Source organism: Barbus barbus (assembly GCF_936440315.1).
Source record: "Barbus barbus genome assembly, chromosome: 22".
Taxonomy (NCBI): Eukaryota; Metazoa; Chordata; class Actinopteri; order Cypriniformes; family Cyprinidae; genus Barbus; species Barbus barbus.
The window spans coordinates 4,198,897-4,215,137 of NC_136750.1; the positions used below are offsets into that span (position 1 = coordinate 4,198,897).

The 16,241-nt window shown below is 35.6% G+C and overlaps 1 protein-coding gene across 2 annotated transcripts in view; it reads right to left on the reverse strand.

Annotated features, from left to right (window-relative positions):
* The window catches only part of LOC306888187 (xylosyl- and glucuronyltransferase LARGE2s), a 69,481-nt gene that overhangs the window by 41,507 nt on the left and 11,733 nt on the right, over positions 1–16,241 (reverse strand). For both annotated transcript variants that reach the window (XM_079446363.1, XM_079446364.1), the window contains one exon: positions 4,815–4,915. The gene's annotated coding sequence lies outside the window, so the exon portion shown is untranslated. The remainder of the gene's footprint in view (positions 1–4,814; positions 4,916–16,241) is intronic.

Genomic DNA, 16,241 nt, shown 5'->3' on the forward strand with positions numbered 1-16,241 from the left:
TGTCCCTGACCTAATTTTCATCCATTGTAGTTGCGACTATGTCTCAGTCAACTTTCCATAACTCTTAAGGTCATTGCACACTGAGTCCGAAATTTTCACACGTTGAAAAATAAATACGACATCACGTGTCAATTACGTTTACACACTGCCTCCGAAACCTTCGCCTGTCATAAAATATATATATATTTTTTATTGTTATTGGTATATAAATATTTAGAATTTATATAAGCAATACTGAATTTATAAATATTATTATGTTTTTTTCTGTCATTATTATTATTATTGATTTATTTTCAATTATATTCATATTATAATATAATTATATAATTATATTTATATTATATTTATACAATTTATTAGCCCTTCTGAATGCAGCAACATATAATTAAGAATAATCAATTAATATTAATAATAATATTATCTGTTGTTGTTGTTTTATTATTATTACTATAAAATGAGTCGGATCCAATAAAATAATACAAATGATTAATAATAATAATAATTTTAATACGGCAACAGTATGTATTTCTGTGGCTAAGCTGGCACAGGGCAAGGCATCAGCAACACCAAGGATGAAAGTGTCTGCCAAATGCATAAAAATCCTTTATATGATATAGCTGTTGTAATTTCTTCAATCTCATTAAATATTTCTTCTCATAAACTGAAAGAAGGGTGCAATGTTTTAATATGCTCTTGTAGAACCATGATTTTTCCCTGGATAATTAGTCATGGCATCTACCGGACTGGCAAAGCTAACTAGTCAAAGCTTAATTTAGACTATCGCCCGAGATGGTGGAGTTCAGTTCACTTTAAAGGAGTCTGAGTTCATCTGAGGCATTCAATTAGCCACAATTCTTGCAAAAGCCTCTCAGACCCCTGCAAAGAACCAAGTTCGAGAGATCACGTGTCAGTCAAATGCTTAAAGGAGTTTGTTCTTCAATTATGTGAGTGAAAGAGGTGGGAATGCTCATTCCACTGAGACACGGCTGAAAGCCCCATAAATTGACCTGGTACGGCTAAAAAGGCATCTGCTTCTGTTTTATTTTTTCGTCAAACCGAAGTCATTTGCATAAGACACTCCGTTTGAACTCCTATAATTTGATCAGAGATGCATTTTAAACCAACGGTGGTAAATTTAATCAAGTTATGATAAAGGATGACAGCAGAAGCCCTGCTGTCCACTATCTGTTTTCAGTAGGTAGGATTAACAGGGTGTCAAAAGATCGTGCGGCGTTTATGAGGCCTGCATGTGAGGAAAGCATTTTTTCCCTATTCTTCTACCTTCTAAAGGGGGCAAGAAGAGTTTTTCCTGCAGATGAAAAGTATGAGTGTGTTGTAGTGAAGTGTGTACTCCAGGGCACTGAGAGCTTTCCATTAGGGGAGCATGAATCACAGTGCGTTCCCCTCCTCTTCACCGCCCTTCAAAACAAAGTGATCTCCAGTAGGCTCATCTGAACTAGCTCCTACAATCTCTCATTCTGTCGGAGACAGCTCTGCTCCACACCAGCAAGGCCCTGGGACAGACTTTACAGCTTGCATCTGCCACGCTTATCCGAGTTTTGCCGCCGAAGGCCTAAGCAATCCAATTCTGCGTTGAAAGAGAACACCGCCAGGTATTAACACAGGGTGTACCAACGGGAGACTGGGATAAAAGTTCCTTTAACAACAAGAAATGGCTATAAAACACCCTAAAAGAGCATATCCTGTTTTGAACCCTAAGGGCTCGGAGATTGAACATGATTGATTTGGTTTATATTATGGAGGGCCTTTTCTTATGTGTGTTGTACACCTTGTGGGAAAGAAAGAGGGTCTGCTGACTTACACATGATGAAAGGTTAAAGGTCAGATCAGGATAAAGTCAGGCAACAATAGGAACTTGTGAGGTAATGTTTTCACTAAGTTTCTTAACTATCCTCATGTTTTCTCATAGACAGAATTGAAAATAAATGGAGAGCAAATGAAAACCCCAAATAATCTCATTTGTTTCTCCTCAGAGATTGAACTCCACAATATTTCAACAATGTCGTTTGCACCGCGCTCCTCCTTTACTTGATCTTTTTATTTTGGTGTGTAAATCTATTAAGTTACTTTGTATAAGAAATTATGATCCGCACTCTCAAGAACAGTCTTCTTTTTTCATTTTATTTAACATTCATCACCGATGGGGGAAAAAACTTTTTTTTAAAATTGTTAAATTGTATAAAATTTCATGATTTCAGTGGTTGGGTTATGGGGATGTGCTATCAACAAAATCTGATAGTTTACAGGTATAAACCTTAGACAAAGTTGATACTTGCATAAAAAGTAACTGCAAGTCTCCTCGGGAAGAGCAAGCTCTATGCGCTTTCCTCTGGGAACCAGCAAGACTTCTAGTTGCATCAGAAAAACCAGCTTCACAAACTAAGTTTTACAGTACAGGTAAACAACATGGCCTTTCTGGTGAAATATGTCATTTCTGGAGGTCTTTCTGGTTCCCAGAGAAAATCTGTATTGCTCAGAAGTTGATCTTCCATTACCAACTCTAACTCACACAGACCAACCTGGACCAGTATGGAAATCCATGCCGGTCTAAGCTGCATTTACCAGCAGGGTTCTCTGCCCCCTCTCAGGAGCCTTTATTGTTTCTCAGCCTCCTCGAAGCCAAGGGCAGCCTGTGGGTTGTGGTCTGCACAACCTCCACACACGCTAATTCTCTAGCAACTTGCCTACACACTGTAGAAACCATCAGCATCAGTCGCGTTCCAGCACAAAAAGAATCACTGTGTTCTTTTTGATGAAACAAACACCACATTTGCGACAGATACACCATCAGCAGCTTCTAATACATCAGCGCTAAACATTTCGATATCCACTTCTTCCTGAAAGCGGATGTAACTTGAACTCCAATCCAGAAGATGCAACGTCTTGACTGGAGGCCTAACAGATGCTCTACAGAGTCTGATAGCAAAGCACCCAAAAGCCATTATCATAGATAAAACTGAATAATGTGAAACAATCAATATTTCATGAGCTTGGCTAATGCACCCTCTTAAATGTTCTAGTTGCACGGATTGTTTGTTTGTGGATATAAAAGTATATACGTGTGCATCTCTGCCCTTTAAATGGGAAAACATAACATTTAAGTGAGTTGTTTAGGGCTTTAGCATTGCAATGATTTGTTTCCGTGACAACCACTTAAGGAAGGATGATGACGAGCTTTATTCTGAGCAAATAAACAGCTTTATTTAACATTTGCTGATCTGACATGATGACTTTTTTTCCATCATTTGTAGGTGTTAAGGCCCTTTCACATGGCTCATGTCAGAGCTTCAACACACCTCTTGACAAAAACATAATATGCCACTTTGACCTCCACATGAAAAGCTTTGCAGATCACATCGTGGCAGGGCTGCTAAGTAAGATGTCTGGATATAAAACCTTGAACATAAACTACAAACATGGTAAACATGTTTGAGTTTACAAAGGAAAGGGTCTTGCCAATTGCTCTGAAAGATTGCAGAAAGTGAAAAAGATATGCCTTGACATTGTGTCGTACAAAATTAGCAACTGCCAATTAAATCACTTAAAAATAACTTGTAGGAACTACAAAATCAAAACAAACTGTGTACCGAAGAAAAGATCTGCCGTGACTTGCATATCTTCTAAAAAACTTTAACAATCAGAAGAAATGTCCATCTGAAATGAACACCCGTGGTAGTTAAACACCAACTTTTGTCGCTTTTCTCACACATTTTGGGGCAGATTATTGATTAATAACGAGGTATTTCCTTGCGGATCCTTACACAATAATATGGTATCACCTCAAAGCACTTTTATCATAGTGCGTGATTTGTAAACTAATAAATTTTAATGTGCATCACATAACCAGCTCCATATGTGTGTCTTTTCCAATGTAGTAAAATTGCTCAGTAGCGCACCTGGTATAGCAATGCACTTGTGATGCGGTGCGCTCGGATACAAGTCCCGTGAAACACGGTTCAATAAAAAATCCAAACCATGTAAAATCAAGGCAAAACGGCATGGTTGCTTGAGCAAATATGCTTTTATCTCATATTTTCTTTCTTTAACACTGTCAGTTGGGTTTAGTGTACAGTTGATTTATTAGAGACATTAGAGCACAATATAATAAAATGTTAGCGCAGTCATGTTTTAAAGACAATTGAACATGCTTTTTACAGCCACTCACTGGACTGTTCACTTTTAAACTGCCACTAAACATGCAAGAAGCAACAAAATATAATTTCTGCAAAAATATTGCCACTGGAATTTATTTTTCATGAACCTGGGTTGGAAAGATTCCTAACAGAAAGCCACCCAAGCATAAAATGTTGGTAAGAAGCACAATCCTTCCTTCCTTCTTACTCACAGGTGACATTTTCCAGATAGAAAGAGACTGGCTCATCTTGCATATCTGTGATTGACACAATGACAGTGCTGCACTGATTGTCTCAATTATACAAGGAAAACAGCTAAATAATCCCATTGTAATGAGGACAAAAATATATATTTAATCATAAAAAAATGCAAAATACTACAAAAAAATTCCCGGCTTGAGCATTTTTTCAATGCACCCACCATTGGCGGTTTGCACCTTATTGTATCTGGACTCACAGGATCAGTCTCCATCCATCTTGTTCATTTTCATGCCAACACCGCCCACGTAATCATGTAAATTGTCCAGTAATCTTTGGCTGTGCTTCAAAAGGTCAGCAGCCAATGGGGTCACATAGTGATGCTTCACTATATCATCGAAACAAACTATGGTAAAAGGCCTTCAGAATAATATTTCAGATAATAAAAAAATAAACCTTCACTGATGACTGCGTCCTCGAAGCTCTATGATGCAGAAGAGACGTGTTTGCTGACCCAGACTGAGTAATCACTGGAAAACCTTTACTTTCAACCTCTCTGAAACCTGCAACAGAAGGTAATAAACACAGATTTTCAACCTTACATGCCACATTAAAAATGGAGCTTCTGTTGTACTTGTAATATTACATAAAACGAGGCTACAATTTAACTCAGACCCAAAGGTGAACTCAGTGTATCCACTCCCGCACACACCTACGGTACATTTGAAAAACGAGTCTTTTGCAAACTAAAAAATGGGTCACAAATCAAGAGATACATTTCAAGCACTTAAAGATGTTCTTGTAACTTAACAAGTAAGTTTTTGATATTGATATTGATTGAGGTCGACTTAAAGAAAGGTCAAACTGAAGACCGTGCAGTGAACAAATCATGAGTTGATACAGCATCTGCGCTCTGCGGGAGTCATCCTTTCATCACATCGCTCTGACTCACAGGTTTGTTTGGCTGTAAATTAAACGTGCTTTATCTCTCACTGTTTCTCTCTCTATGCAGAGACATATTGTGTCCTCCTACCTACAACAAGAGCCTGTTGAACTGAGTATAGCACATCTCAGAGCTCCAGCTGAGAAAGCGTGATCAGCGTGCAGGCTAGAGACTGTATAAGGAGATGGACCACTTGTAGAAAAACCAAAGGAGGTATTCGCAGAGATCAGTACAGAAACTTTTGGAATGCTGGTCTAGGCTGGTTAGAGCTGGTTTACTTTAAGCCTAGCAAAACTAAGCTATTTACCAGCAAAGCTTAGTCACCTGACCGGCTTTGTCATTGATGAAACAGCTGGGCTGACCAAGGAAGTCTCACTGGTTAAGCTAAGCTAATTAATACACAGAAGATATTTTGAAGAATGTTTTGTGCATACAATGAAAGCCAGTGACATTCAGTGTTGTTTGGTGCATGAGAATATTTTTATGTTTTTTGGCCTCAGTGTCAACTTGTTTTCTCTTTCTTTCTTTTTCTTTCTTTCTTTCTTTCTTTCTTTCTTTCTTTCTTTCTTTCTTTTTGCACCTGATTGAAGATAGGCCTCAAAGATCTGATCTTACGCAGTTTTTGAATGAACCTTTTTAAAAAACAATTCAGAAATAATGTTTTTTTTTTTTTTTCAAAAACTGAGGTGCATGAGTTCATCGTTGATCATTGATCACTGAGCATTTTAATGGTCAATCTGTTCTCAAAAAAAAGCCACAAAACCTCAATATAAATTTAAACTATAATACATTTTCACTTGGACATAACATGCAACCTAGTGCAAAAACAGCACAATCATTTCACACCTAAGTATATTCTTTTAAAGAATATTATTTATTTAATATTCCAAGTACTATACCAAGTATACAGGTCTTTTTAAATCATGTACATTTTTTTGTTGTTGTTTTTTCTAGAAGGGTTATAGCACTGACCAATGTGGCATTGTAAAAAAAAGTAATGCTACAGCATAAAAACATATAAAGCATTGGGCTAAACATAATGTCTATATCAACTAGTCTTCAGACTGACAGCTGAAGGTCTGGAATCCATGGCAGCTTTCATTGGCCAAGGCCCACCCATGAGGCTGTTTTACCGACATGTCAAACAACCAATCACAGTTCGTTTCGTTCATCGTCACGTTTCGGGGCGTGGAAATGTCTCCACAATAACAGACCAGTGTGTAAAACTCTCGGACGTATTCTATGCCGCGAACTAAGTATTTCACATACTTTTGAAAATCGCTTGATAAGCGCTCGTTGTCACAGTTGTAAACACAACGGCTTTCTTCTTTCGTGGGGGGGTTTGGCGTCACTGCATCTTTGTTTCCAGGAGGAACATTAAAGAACGCGATACACACGTCTCCCAGAAATCCTGTATAATTCAACCAATCCGGTGAGGACTTCGAAACTCCTGAAGTGTTTCCACTTTTGTGTGCCATATGCATCAGACGTTTAGCCAACGGTCCGTGGGCGTAACGTCTGAGGCTGAGACTAATATCAACAGACCACTGGCCTTCAGTCCAGGAATGCTATATAAACTGAACACCTGACATTCTGAATCTGGGTCTGTGAAACACACATCACAAGAGCCTTAAAATAACAGATCCTGATCACAGGACAAGGTTCTGGGGGAGGGACGTGATAGTGGACTGTGTTGCTTGTGCACAGCAAGTTGAGGGGGTCTGTGGGGTTATGTCCTCTGTGACTCTTAATTGCAGTGCTGTCACTCCAGTTTGTGTCCAAACAGCATAATAAGGGGTCATTACGAGACCAGAGTGGAAAATAATGGAAGAGTCATTAAAGCCTGGGGGAAGAGATATCTCTCCACAGTGTGGGGGGACAGGTAGTCCATTGCCCTGAGGAGATTACCAAAATGAGGTAGAGTGTCTCTGCCAAAGGCTACATTCACAGACACAGTGTTTGGGACTGACTGACCGTCATCACATACAGAACAAACCTGAGCATATTAATATTTGAGATATGATGTCATAGTTTACTTTTGTAAATACATTTGATATAAATTCCCAGGCTTTCATTTATATACAGGTCTATATAATACGTCCATGGGTATATAAAATGGAATCTGTCATATTTGAAAGCCCTAAACTGAATGAGAAATGTCTAGGTGTCTTACTGTGTCTTATGTTCACCAAGGCTTTATATATATATATATATATATATATATATATAAAATCAAAATGCAGTAAATACACTAATATTATGAAATAGTATTGCAATTTAAAATAACTGTTTTCTATTTTAATATATTTTGAAATGTAATTTATTCCTCTGATGCAAAGCTGAATTTTCAGCATCATTACTCGTCTTCAGTGTCATATGATCCTTCAGAAATCATTCTAATATGCTGATCTGATGTTAAAGAACGTTTCTTAATATTGTGCTGCTTCATATTTGTGTGTAAACCATAAAACTTCTTTTAGGATTCTTTGGTGAATAAAGTTCAAAAGAACAGCATTTATTTGAAACAGATTTCTTTTACATTATAAATGTATTTACTGCCACTTTTGATCAATTTAATGCATCCTTGCTGAAATAATAAAGTAGAAATTTATTTCTGAAATGTGGTGCATGGACAATGCAAGTTCAGGCAATTTCATGCATTCAGTGGCATGCCGGAGTCTAATATCCAGTAAAACAACTCATCAGTCATTGGCATGAACAAAGCAGTCAATCACCCAATCAAAAAGGCCTGATTCTGTTAGTGACCTGCCATAACTGCTCCTATCCATCAAATCAATCTTCAGTCAATCAAAGAGTTGCCATGGCAAATGAAACTCTAGCAGCTGGGGAGAGGGTCTTCATCTCATAATCAAACACACATAAGTTTATTATGCCAACACACGCTCTCAATCCAAGACACCTCAGCGTGGAATACATTAGAGAGGCAGAGGTCAGGCAAACACACTCTAATCAGATAAGCTACCCTGCCAGTAAGCTAACTAACTACAACAACTCCTTGGTTCCTTAGGGCTCTTCCTCAGTAGAGAACTTAAGCTTTGTTCCCAAACCTAATAAGCTGCCTACCCTAGCATTTTAAGATATCCTAAGCATGCATCTGATGCTAGAGCTGTTATAGGCTCCATAATAATGATGACTAAGATACCTTCACAAAGATACCAATCCCACCATTAATTTTGATGAGCTCAATTACAATGTAAAAATCATCAAAGATGGTATAAACAAAAACGTTATAAAACTTATTCAGCACTGACTGGCTACTAAGATACCCTTGTGAAAAAGAAGTACACTTAATTGTATTAAATATGCACTTGTAGTGTACCTGAAATCTTAACATTTCAGATAATATCATATTAATGAAATACAAGGCTACTTAAGCATGCTTAAAGAGAGTACACTTTTATGACTTTTAAAAAAATGTTTCTTTAACTTTTAAAAAGTGCACTTTGTAATAATGTCAAATTAGTGCATCTCAATTGCAATTAAATGAAAACTCATGTGAAAAAAGTTTTTTTTTTTACTCACTTAAGTCGGACTTAAGTACATCTTTATATTTAATTTGTATAACTCATATAGTATAATTACTATATTGTCTTTGAAATATGGTTAAAGTGTACTGTCAAATGTACTGAAAAGCATTTATGGTAAACGTAAATATACTTAAATTTAATTTAAGCTTAATTCATGGCGTTTTATTAAAACACAATGATTTAAAATGTACTTTAAAGTAAGGCTTTTAATTTGACATCACTAAGTGCAAAAGTCTACTTAAGTGGGTTAAGAAACATTGTCATGAAATATACCCTTTATTTGATTAATTTGATATTATCTGCAAGTACAGCATTTTAAAAATATACTTTTAAGATTTGAAGCACACTACAAGTGCACATTCAATACAGTTAAGAACAATTCCTTTTCACAAGGGTTAATGCGTCACCCAGTGCCTTCTTTTCAATAACACTTTGCTCTGTCTAGCTGTTTTTAAAGAACAAATCCTGTTTAAACAGACCCTCAAAAGGCAGTTGCCTACAGTACTGTAGATAGACAGCAAGGATTGTTTATAACAGAACTATAATATTCAGAATATAAACGTGTAATAATGAATGTGAGGTAATTACAACATATCACGGCTTCAACACCCCTCACATTTCTGTGAATTAGCCCCTGCTATTTGCAGCTGCGATGGAAGGAAATTGCCTGAAAAGAAAAAGAAAGGACAAAAGCAAAATACAGAGAGCATTTTAAAAGATGTACGCTCCGGTGAATAATGCTAAACAACAAATGACAGCCCAGCCTTCAAGTTGAACAATACCATCATTAGATAACGGGCTGTTCTCTTTTCAGGACCGACCCTCGGGTTAATGAACGTATCTGCATTGCTTTATGCACCATTACATGGCTTTATCCTCCCACGGCGCTAATGCAATTCATGACAAAACTCAATGAAGAGATGTGCCAAAATAGCAGTCTACACCAGCCCTGAAATGTCTGTCATGAGTTTATCCCGCAAGGCATGAACAATACTGAAGATCAGTAGCGCAATAGGTGCAACTGAGCTTGGGGGTAAGCCGCAGTTTTCTGCAATTTTGTCAAGACCTTCGTGCACTTATTAAGGAATATTGTCACCACTGAAAGTATCTGAACATGTTTGAAGTGGAATGAACATGAGCCATCCCCCATATTTCCCTTTTGAAATAACATCACAAGCCGTTGAAGGTGACATTGTGCTGTGTGAAACTGCACCGCTCAGTAACAGTACAGAGAATATCAATTTTCTGTAACTAAAAACGATTTTTAATCCTGATTTTGCCTGAAATCTGGCCTACATTACCTCACTGTGTTTGATGATGAAAAAAGACATCTGCACTGTAAAATCTGATTGCACATTATAAAATAGCTGATATAGACACATCTGTGACCACACATCAATTGAATTTTATATAAATGTGCTCAGTTGCCTGGCAACTATAGACAGCCTACAGCTGAGCTAATGAACCTGATCATTAAAAATCTCTGATCAATGGTATATATTGATTTACTTGAACGAATAAGTGTTTTTGTTGTGATTATTCTTATTAATTAATGTAATTATTCATTGCATGTTGGTGCATTTTAAAAATTCTGTCTACTTGCACTATAGAATATTAAAACTGGGATTTGGGAAATACAAATGTGATTTTAATTTTAATTCATTTTAACAGAGGCTAACCCTCTTTTACAGATATTTTGTATTGAAGGACTTATCGGTGGAGTAGAAGGAGGTTCAATGACAATCTATGTTCACATGCTCAAATCAATTGTTTATAATCGTATTGATGAACTTGAACGATGCAGATAAATGCTTGAATCTATTTTTTCAATCAGATTCAAAAATTACACAGTGCCATGACATGCATGTTTACAAATGTTTCACATCATACAGACGTGTTTGTTTATTTATTTATTTATTTTTTATTGTCTCACGTCTTACAAACTGGTTAGAAGAGGCGATTTAATATTTGCACATATCTAATGACACAATGTTAGGTTACACTTAAATTTGATAGTACACTTTAGACATTTTACTAGCTATAAATAACTTTGCAACTACAAGCCACCTAACTCTTGTTAGAGTATTGTAGACTGCTAGGGTTAGGGTTAGGGTTAGTAGAATAAGTTGACATACTTGCAAAGTTACTTCAGTAGAATGTCTGTTGGATGACAGACAAAATAAAGTGTGAGCAGATATTGAGCAGACAGTCTACTAATAATCTAATGACTGCTAGTTAACATGTAGTCACATTGTAGTATTCTATAAAAGAATGTCTAAAGAGGATTATCAAAATTAAGTCTTACCAAGAATTAAAGAGTGAACAATATCCAATGGAATTTATTGCTCAGACGCTGCTCTTTCTCAGATTGGAGATTATTGTATTTTTGGTAGTTTTGCTTATGTTTCCTAAACTTTGTTTTAGATGTCTCTATAGAAACAAGTAAGATATCGGCTATAGTATAAGTATGTGTATAGTTCACTGTAAAAATTATTTAACTTTTTAGTGTTTTACAACAAAATTGTATTTCAGTCTTTCTACTTAAAAATGTCACTTTTTAGTTCAATGTGCAAAAAAAAATCAAATAAATAATAATAATAATAATTCTAATGGTTTCGACTAAAAATATAATTACAAACAATACAAACCAACAACGATTAACCATTAAAACCATTAATAAATGGTTTCCTGTAGTGTTTTTGGAACATATTCCATTAAGATTTAGTGGTTTTAACAAGCCACCAATAAAATGTGACAAATTAGCAGTACAGACCCACAGAGACCATTACAGTTTCCATTAAAACCAATACAATTTCTATTATAACCAGTAAAACCATTACAAGTTCTGTATTTAATTTTTTCTGCAGGGTAATCATTTATATGTAACTATTTGTGAAAATTACTAGCAAGTTCAAAGTAAAACCAACACCAGTGTGGTATAAAAGTAACACGGATAGCACGTCAATTAGCCAAAATAATTTGATATTGTAGGAATTAAATATAATAGCAAATTTTCACATTTCTCTTCTTAAACTCTAGAGAAGATATATATATATATATATACACGATTACCAGTGTCAGGACAAACATCTGAGAAACAGAGACTCCATTTGGCATCTGTTTATCTCATGCCGTCTAGGAGAGATATTACAAAGCTCTTGTTAGTGATTCCCCTGCTCATAAAACCTACTTAAACTGGTAACCATGTTTTGGAAAACAAATAAGCAATGGCCATCTCTGACCAGATAATAACCAGCTTTGAGAATCTATAAACAATATTCCAAGCTCCAAAACAAATCTGAAAAATGAACCAAAATAATTACATCAAAACATTCTGCACAAACGGCCGTAATAAAACCTAATTGGTACCTCTCAGCTTCCACACTCGTCTATCACGCCTCTCGCTCCACGTCACTGTGAGTTACAGTGATGAATGTTTGTTTCTCTCACGATTCGAAGCCAAATGCAAGTGACTGGAGTCTGCTCAGTTCATTGTCAGCATTTTAGTCCCAATCCTGCAGAAATCATAATTGCTTCTCTTCCACTTTCTCTGCCTCCCCACAGCTTTCAAATTCTCCTATACTCCCAGAGCGCAATTCCATCAGGTCCCAATGGCAAAATCAGATCAGCACCCAATAGCCATTAGCTCCTCTATTTAAAGAGATCAATGCAGTTGTGAAGGCTGCTTAGATTTAATTACATCGCCTGTCTGTGTTTAGCCTGTGGCCGTACTGCACTCCGATGGGAAGATTATTGAGTTTTATCGCTCTTTTAATGGAAAACTCCCCCCAGCTCTCACCTTATGTTCATTCAGACCATATGCAGGGCAGTAAACCCCCTCCAAAACCTTAACGCCGCACGACCGACTTCTGCCCCGAACCGATAAGAAGCAGTAACAAAAGACATTGATTTGGCCCATGAGGATTAAAAAACCAAAAGGCGCCATCGTCCATCCAGAGTCGATGCAGTTTTATGACACAGTACTAAAACTCAAACGGCTGCATAGTGCTGTGAGGTTGAGTAAAGTTCATTGTGCCGTTAAGGCATAAAACGGTGACAGCTGAGGTGTGTCTGTGCATGTAAAGGTCAGTATCTGCTGTGTTATTCTGAATTCTAATAGTCATACAACAGATAACTTGGGTTACTGTCGCTCAGTTTACCTTATTGACCGTTTCTCTACTTTAAATAAAAGGAAATCTGTAGGACAAGGGACTTTGTGAATGAATCCGATTTAGACGATGAAAATTCCAGTGGACTAAAGCTCACTGGAGCATCTAAATCTCTGGAGGTAGATAAAAACCCTCCATATTTCTGCAACCAGACAGACGGCTTCAAAGGAAAACACATAAACATACAGAACAGACCCAAAATACAAATTTCCCTTCCGTCCAAAACACACCTCCAGCCCTGTTCCCAAAGGGATAGGCAAAATGGAAACGGAATAATTTAGAACAAGAACTGAATCATGTTACAAACACATACACAATATCATATAATACATTAAGAGTTTAACCTGCTATCAGTCTTAAGAGATTGACTGAAGTATTTAAGTGTCTTTATGCGAATCATTTGCTACCAAACTATTTTTGCATTATTCAGTATGTATATACTATATATATATATATATACTGTGCACAGAATGTATTACACATAGGCTAATTTCCTAATCTAAATTTAGATTATTTTCAGCATTTAAAAAATTTTCAGCATCTGGTCAAAGTCTAAATCCTATAAATCAAGATTATCTCAAATCATACTTTGCGATATGGATCTAATAAACTTGGGTACTATATGCATGTAGACTATATGATGATGAAACCTATTGACTTCTGTTTGGGGAGAAGGGATAAGAGCTTGAGGTAAGCAGTTTTATATTTTAGCGCCATGTCGTGATGATTTCATGTCGTAGTTTTATTGGCTGGTCAGTAAACGTGGGTCATAGCAGCAAACCCGCTGTGCAAAGATCATGCTGAATTTCTGACACTGTCAGAAAATTATACGGTCCTCTTTTGTACCTCTCTCACTGTACGACATAGGACCACCAATTAGAAGTCACGATCACAGAAATCACCAAAATTGTTTCATGATGCCAGTCTTTCGTCTGGGACAGCCTAAAATTGTGCAGTGTGTCTTGGGATTTAGGCAATGAGCATCAATAAATCTGATTCAAGTGAACTATTTCAACCAATATTTGTGTTTTTTATGATTGTAGAGTATACTGTTATTAGCTTGGCAACATGATGACTCAAAACTCAATCAAAATCAATGCACTTCACTAGCACTAAATGAATTGTTTGATTGTTTGATTTAGATCATTCCAGATTTGTTACCTTTGATTTTGTTTGTTTCATTTAAGATGCAGTCTTGAAAGACAGTGAGACAGCTCTCCAGGATTTGGAACAGATCCATGGAAGACCTGGAAAGTCTATACTGTATATCCCACAATACAATTCCATTTTCATTGTAAGGGGTTTCCAATATGTCAACTGTGAAAATCGTTACTCATTACTTGACTTGACATGAAGAAGATGACAATTAAAAAACCATTCACTGAACTAAACATGCAAAAAGGTAATATGATGACAAGCATACTATTGTAAAATGTTGAAAAATGCATAAGCTTCCAGGGTCTCTGCAGAATATAAGTCAAATATAAGTGAACCTTTTTGAAGACCTGCACAAATTTAATTAATAATGTATGTCCATAAAGAACAAACTGATATATTCTCAAAATAAATCATGTATCTCTTACTGAATTAAACAGGATGAAGGCATTCATTCAACTGTAAAATGGGGTCACTTGCAAGTTTAGGGTTTATGCGTTTTTTTTTTTTTTTTTGAGAAGGTAAAGTTATAGATTTTTTGGTAACACTTTACAATAATGTGTCATTTGTTACCATTAGTTAATGTATTAACTAACTTTAATGAACAATACATTTATTACACTATTGATTAAGCTTTGTTAATGTTAGTTAATAAAAATACAGTTGTTCATTGTTTGTTCATGTTAGTTAATAGTGCATAAACTAATGTTAACAAACACAACTTGTGATATTAATAATGCATTAGTAAATGCTTAAATGAATATTAACTATGATTAATAAATGTTGTAGAAGTATTGTTCATTCTTAGTTCATGCTAGCTAATGTAGTTAATTAACCTTGTAAAGTGTTACCGACTTTTAAATGCAAGTAAAAAAAAAAATTGGCAATACGTCAATATGTTCTCAAAACATAAAGTATAGGGAGCTCAAAATTAAACACTTCAAAGTTTGAAAATACAACTTTCAACAGATTGCCATTCATTTTTAATCCATTTTACGAGAGAGAGAGAGAGAGAGAGAGAGAGAGAGAGAGAGAGATATGGAGAAAAAAATCTTCTGAACAAACAAACTTCAAACAGTGTTGTCTTCCAGTGCAAATGTCTAAAGATTATTAAATCAGGATAAACTGAGAAGCAAAATGACATTAAATGAAAGATCTTGTTTATGATAAATTGATAAATTGGAGTTGATCAAAAAGAAGTGAGTTTATGATTCAAAAGAAACAAAAAACAAAAAGATAAAAAGGTCTGGAATGTATGGTAAAGATCAAATATCTGCCATGGGCTCAGAAAAATCAAGTGTTAAGTGTTCATACCCCGCTGACAGATATTTGATCTTGTTTTAAGCATAAACTCCCTTCATTTTGTTCAATTCAAAAGACTTTGAATATCTTAATTTTGCATCTCAAGTAAATGTATTTAAGAAAGTTTAGATATTTGTATTGGAAAACAAGACAAAAATGCTGAGGACGATATGAGTTTTACCCTCTTTAGTTTTACAACATGCAACATGTGATTCAATGACTATGCATTTAAGAATTAATCTGATTTAAGACTTGATTTAAGGCCTTAATTTGTGGACGGAAGAATTAAGATTTATTAAAGATCTTAATAAGACCCGCAGAAACCTTGTCAAGACATGTTTTATTCAATACATAGTACATATGTATTGAAATTAATTTATGTAATAATTTGTAAATACATAAGAATTAGAGGTCCATCAATATTGGATTTTGCTGATCTGATAATGATGTGTTAAAGGAAGGGAATTAAAAACAAAACTGTGTCAATACTAGTAAAATCTATTGAATTTGTTAAATAATATTCTTAGTCTTTCCTTCCTATGAGGCACAGGCCCAGATAGAAGCTACAAGAGTTTACGTTAAAATAACTATAAATATGCCAATAAAATGTCGGAAAAAAGACTTTTTATAATTAACAAGCAATAAATACACAAGGACTCTTATTTTGAAATGTCTGTGCTTTACTACCTCCAGCTACTCACTGAAAAAATGACATTGTTAAAATGTGCACTCTTATTACCATCTATAACATATTATAATATAAACACCATAA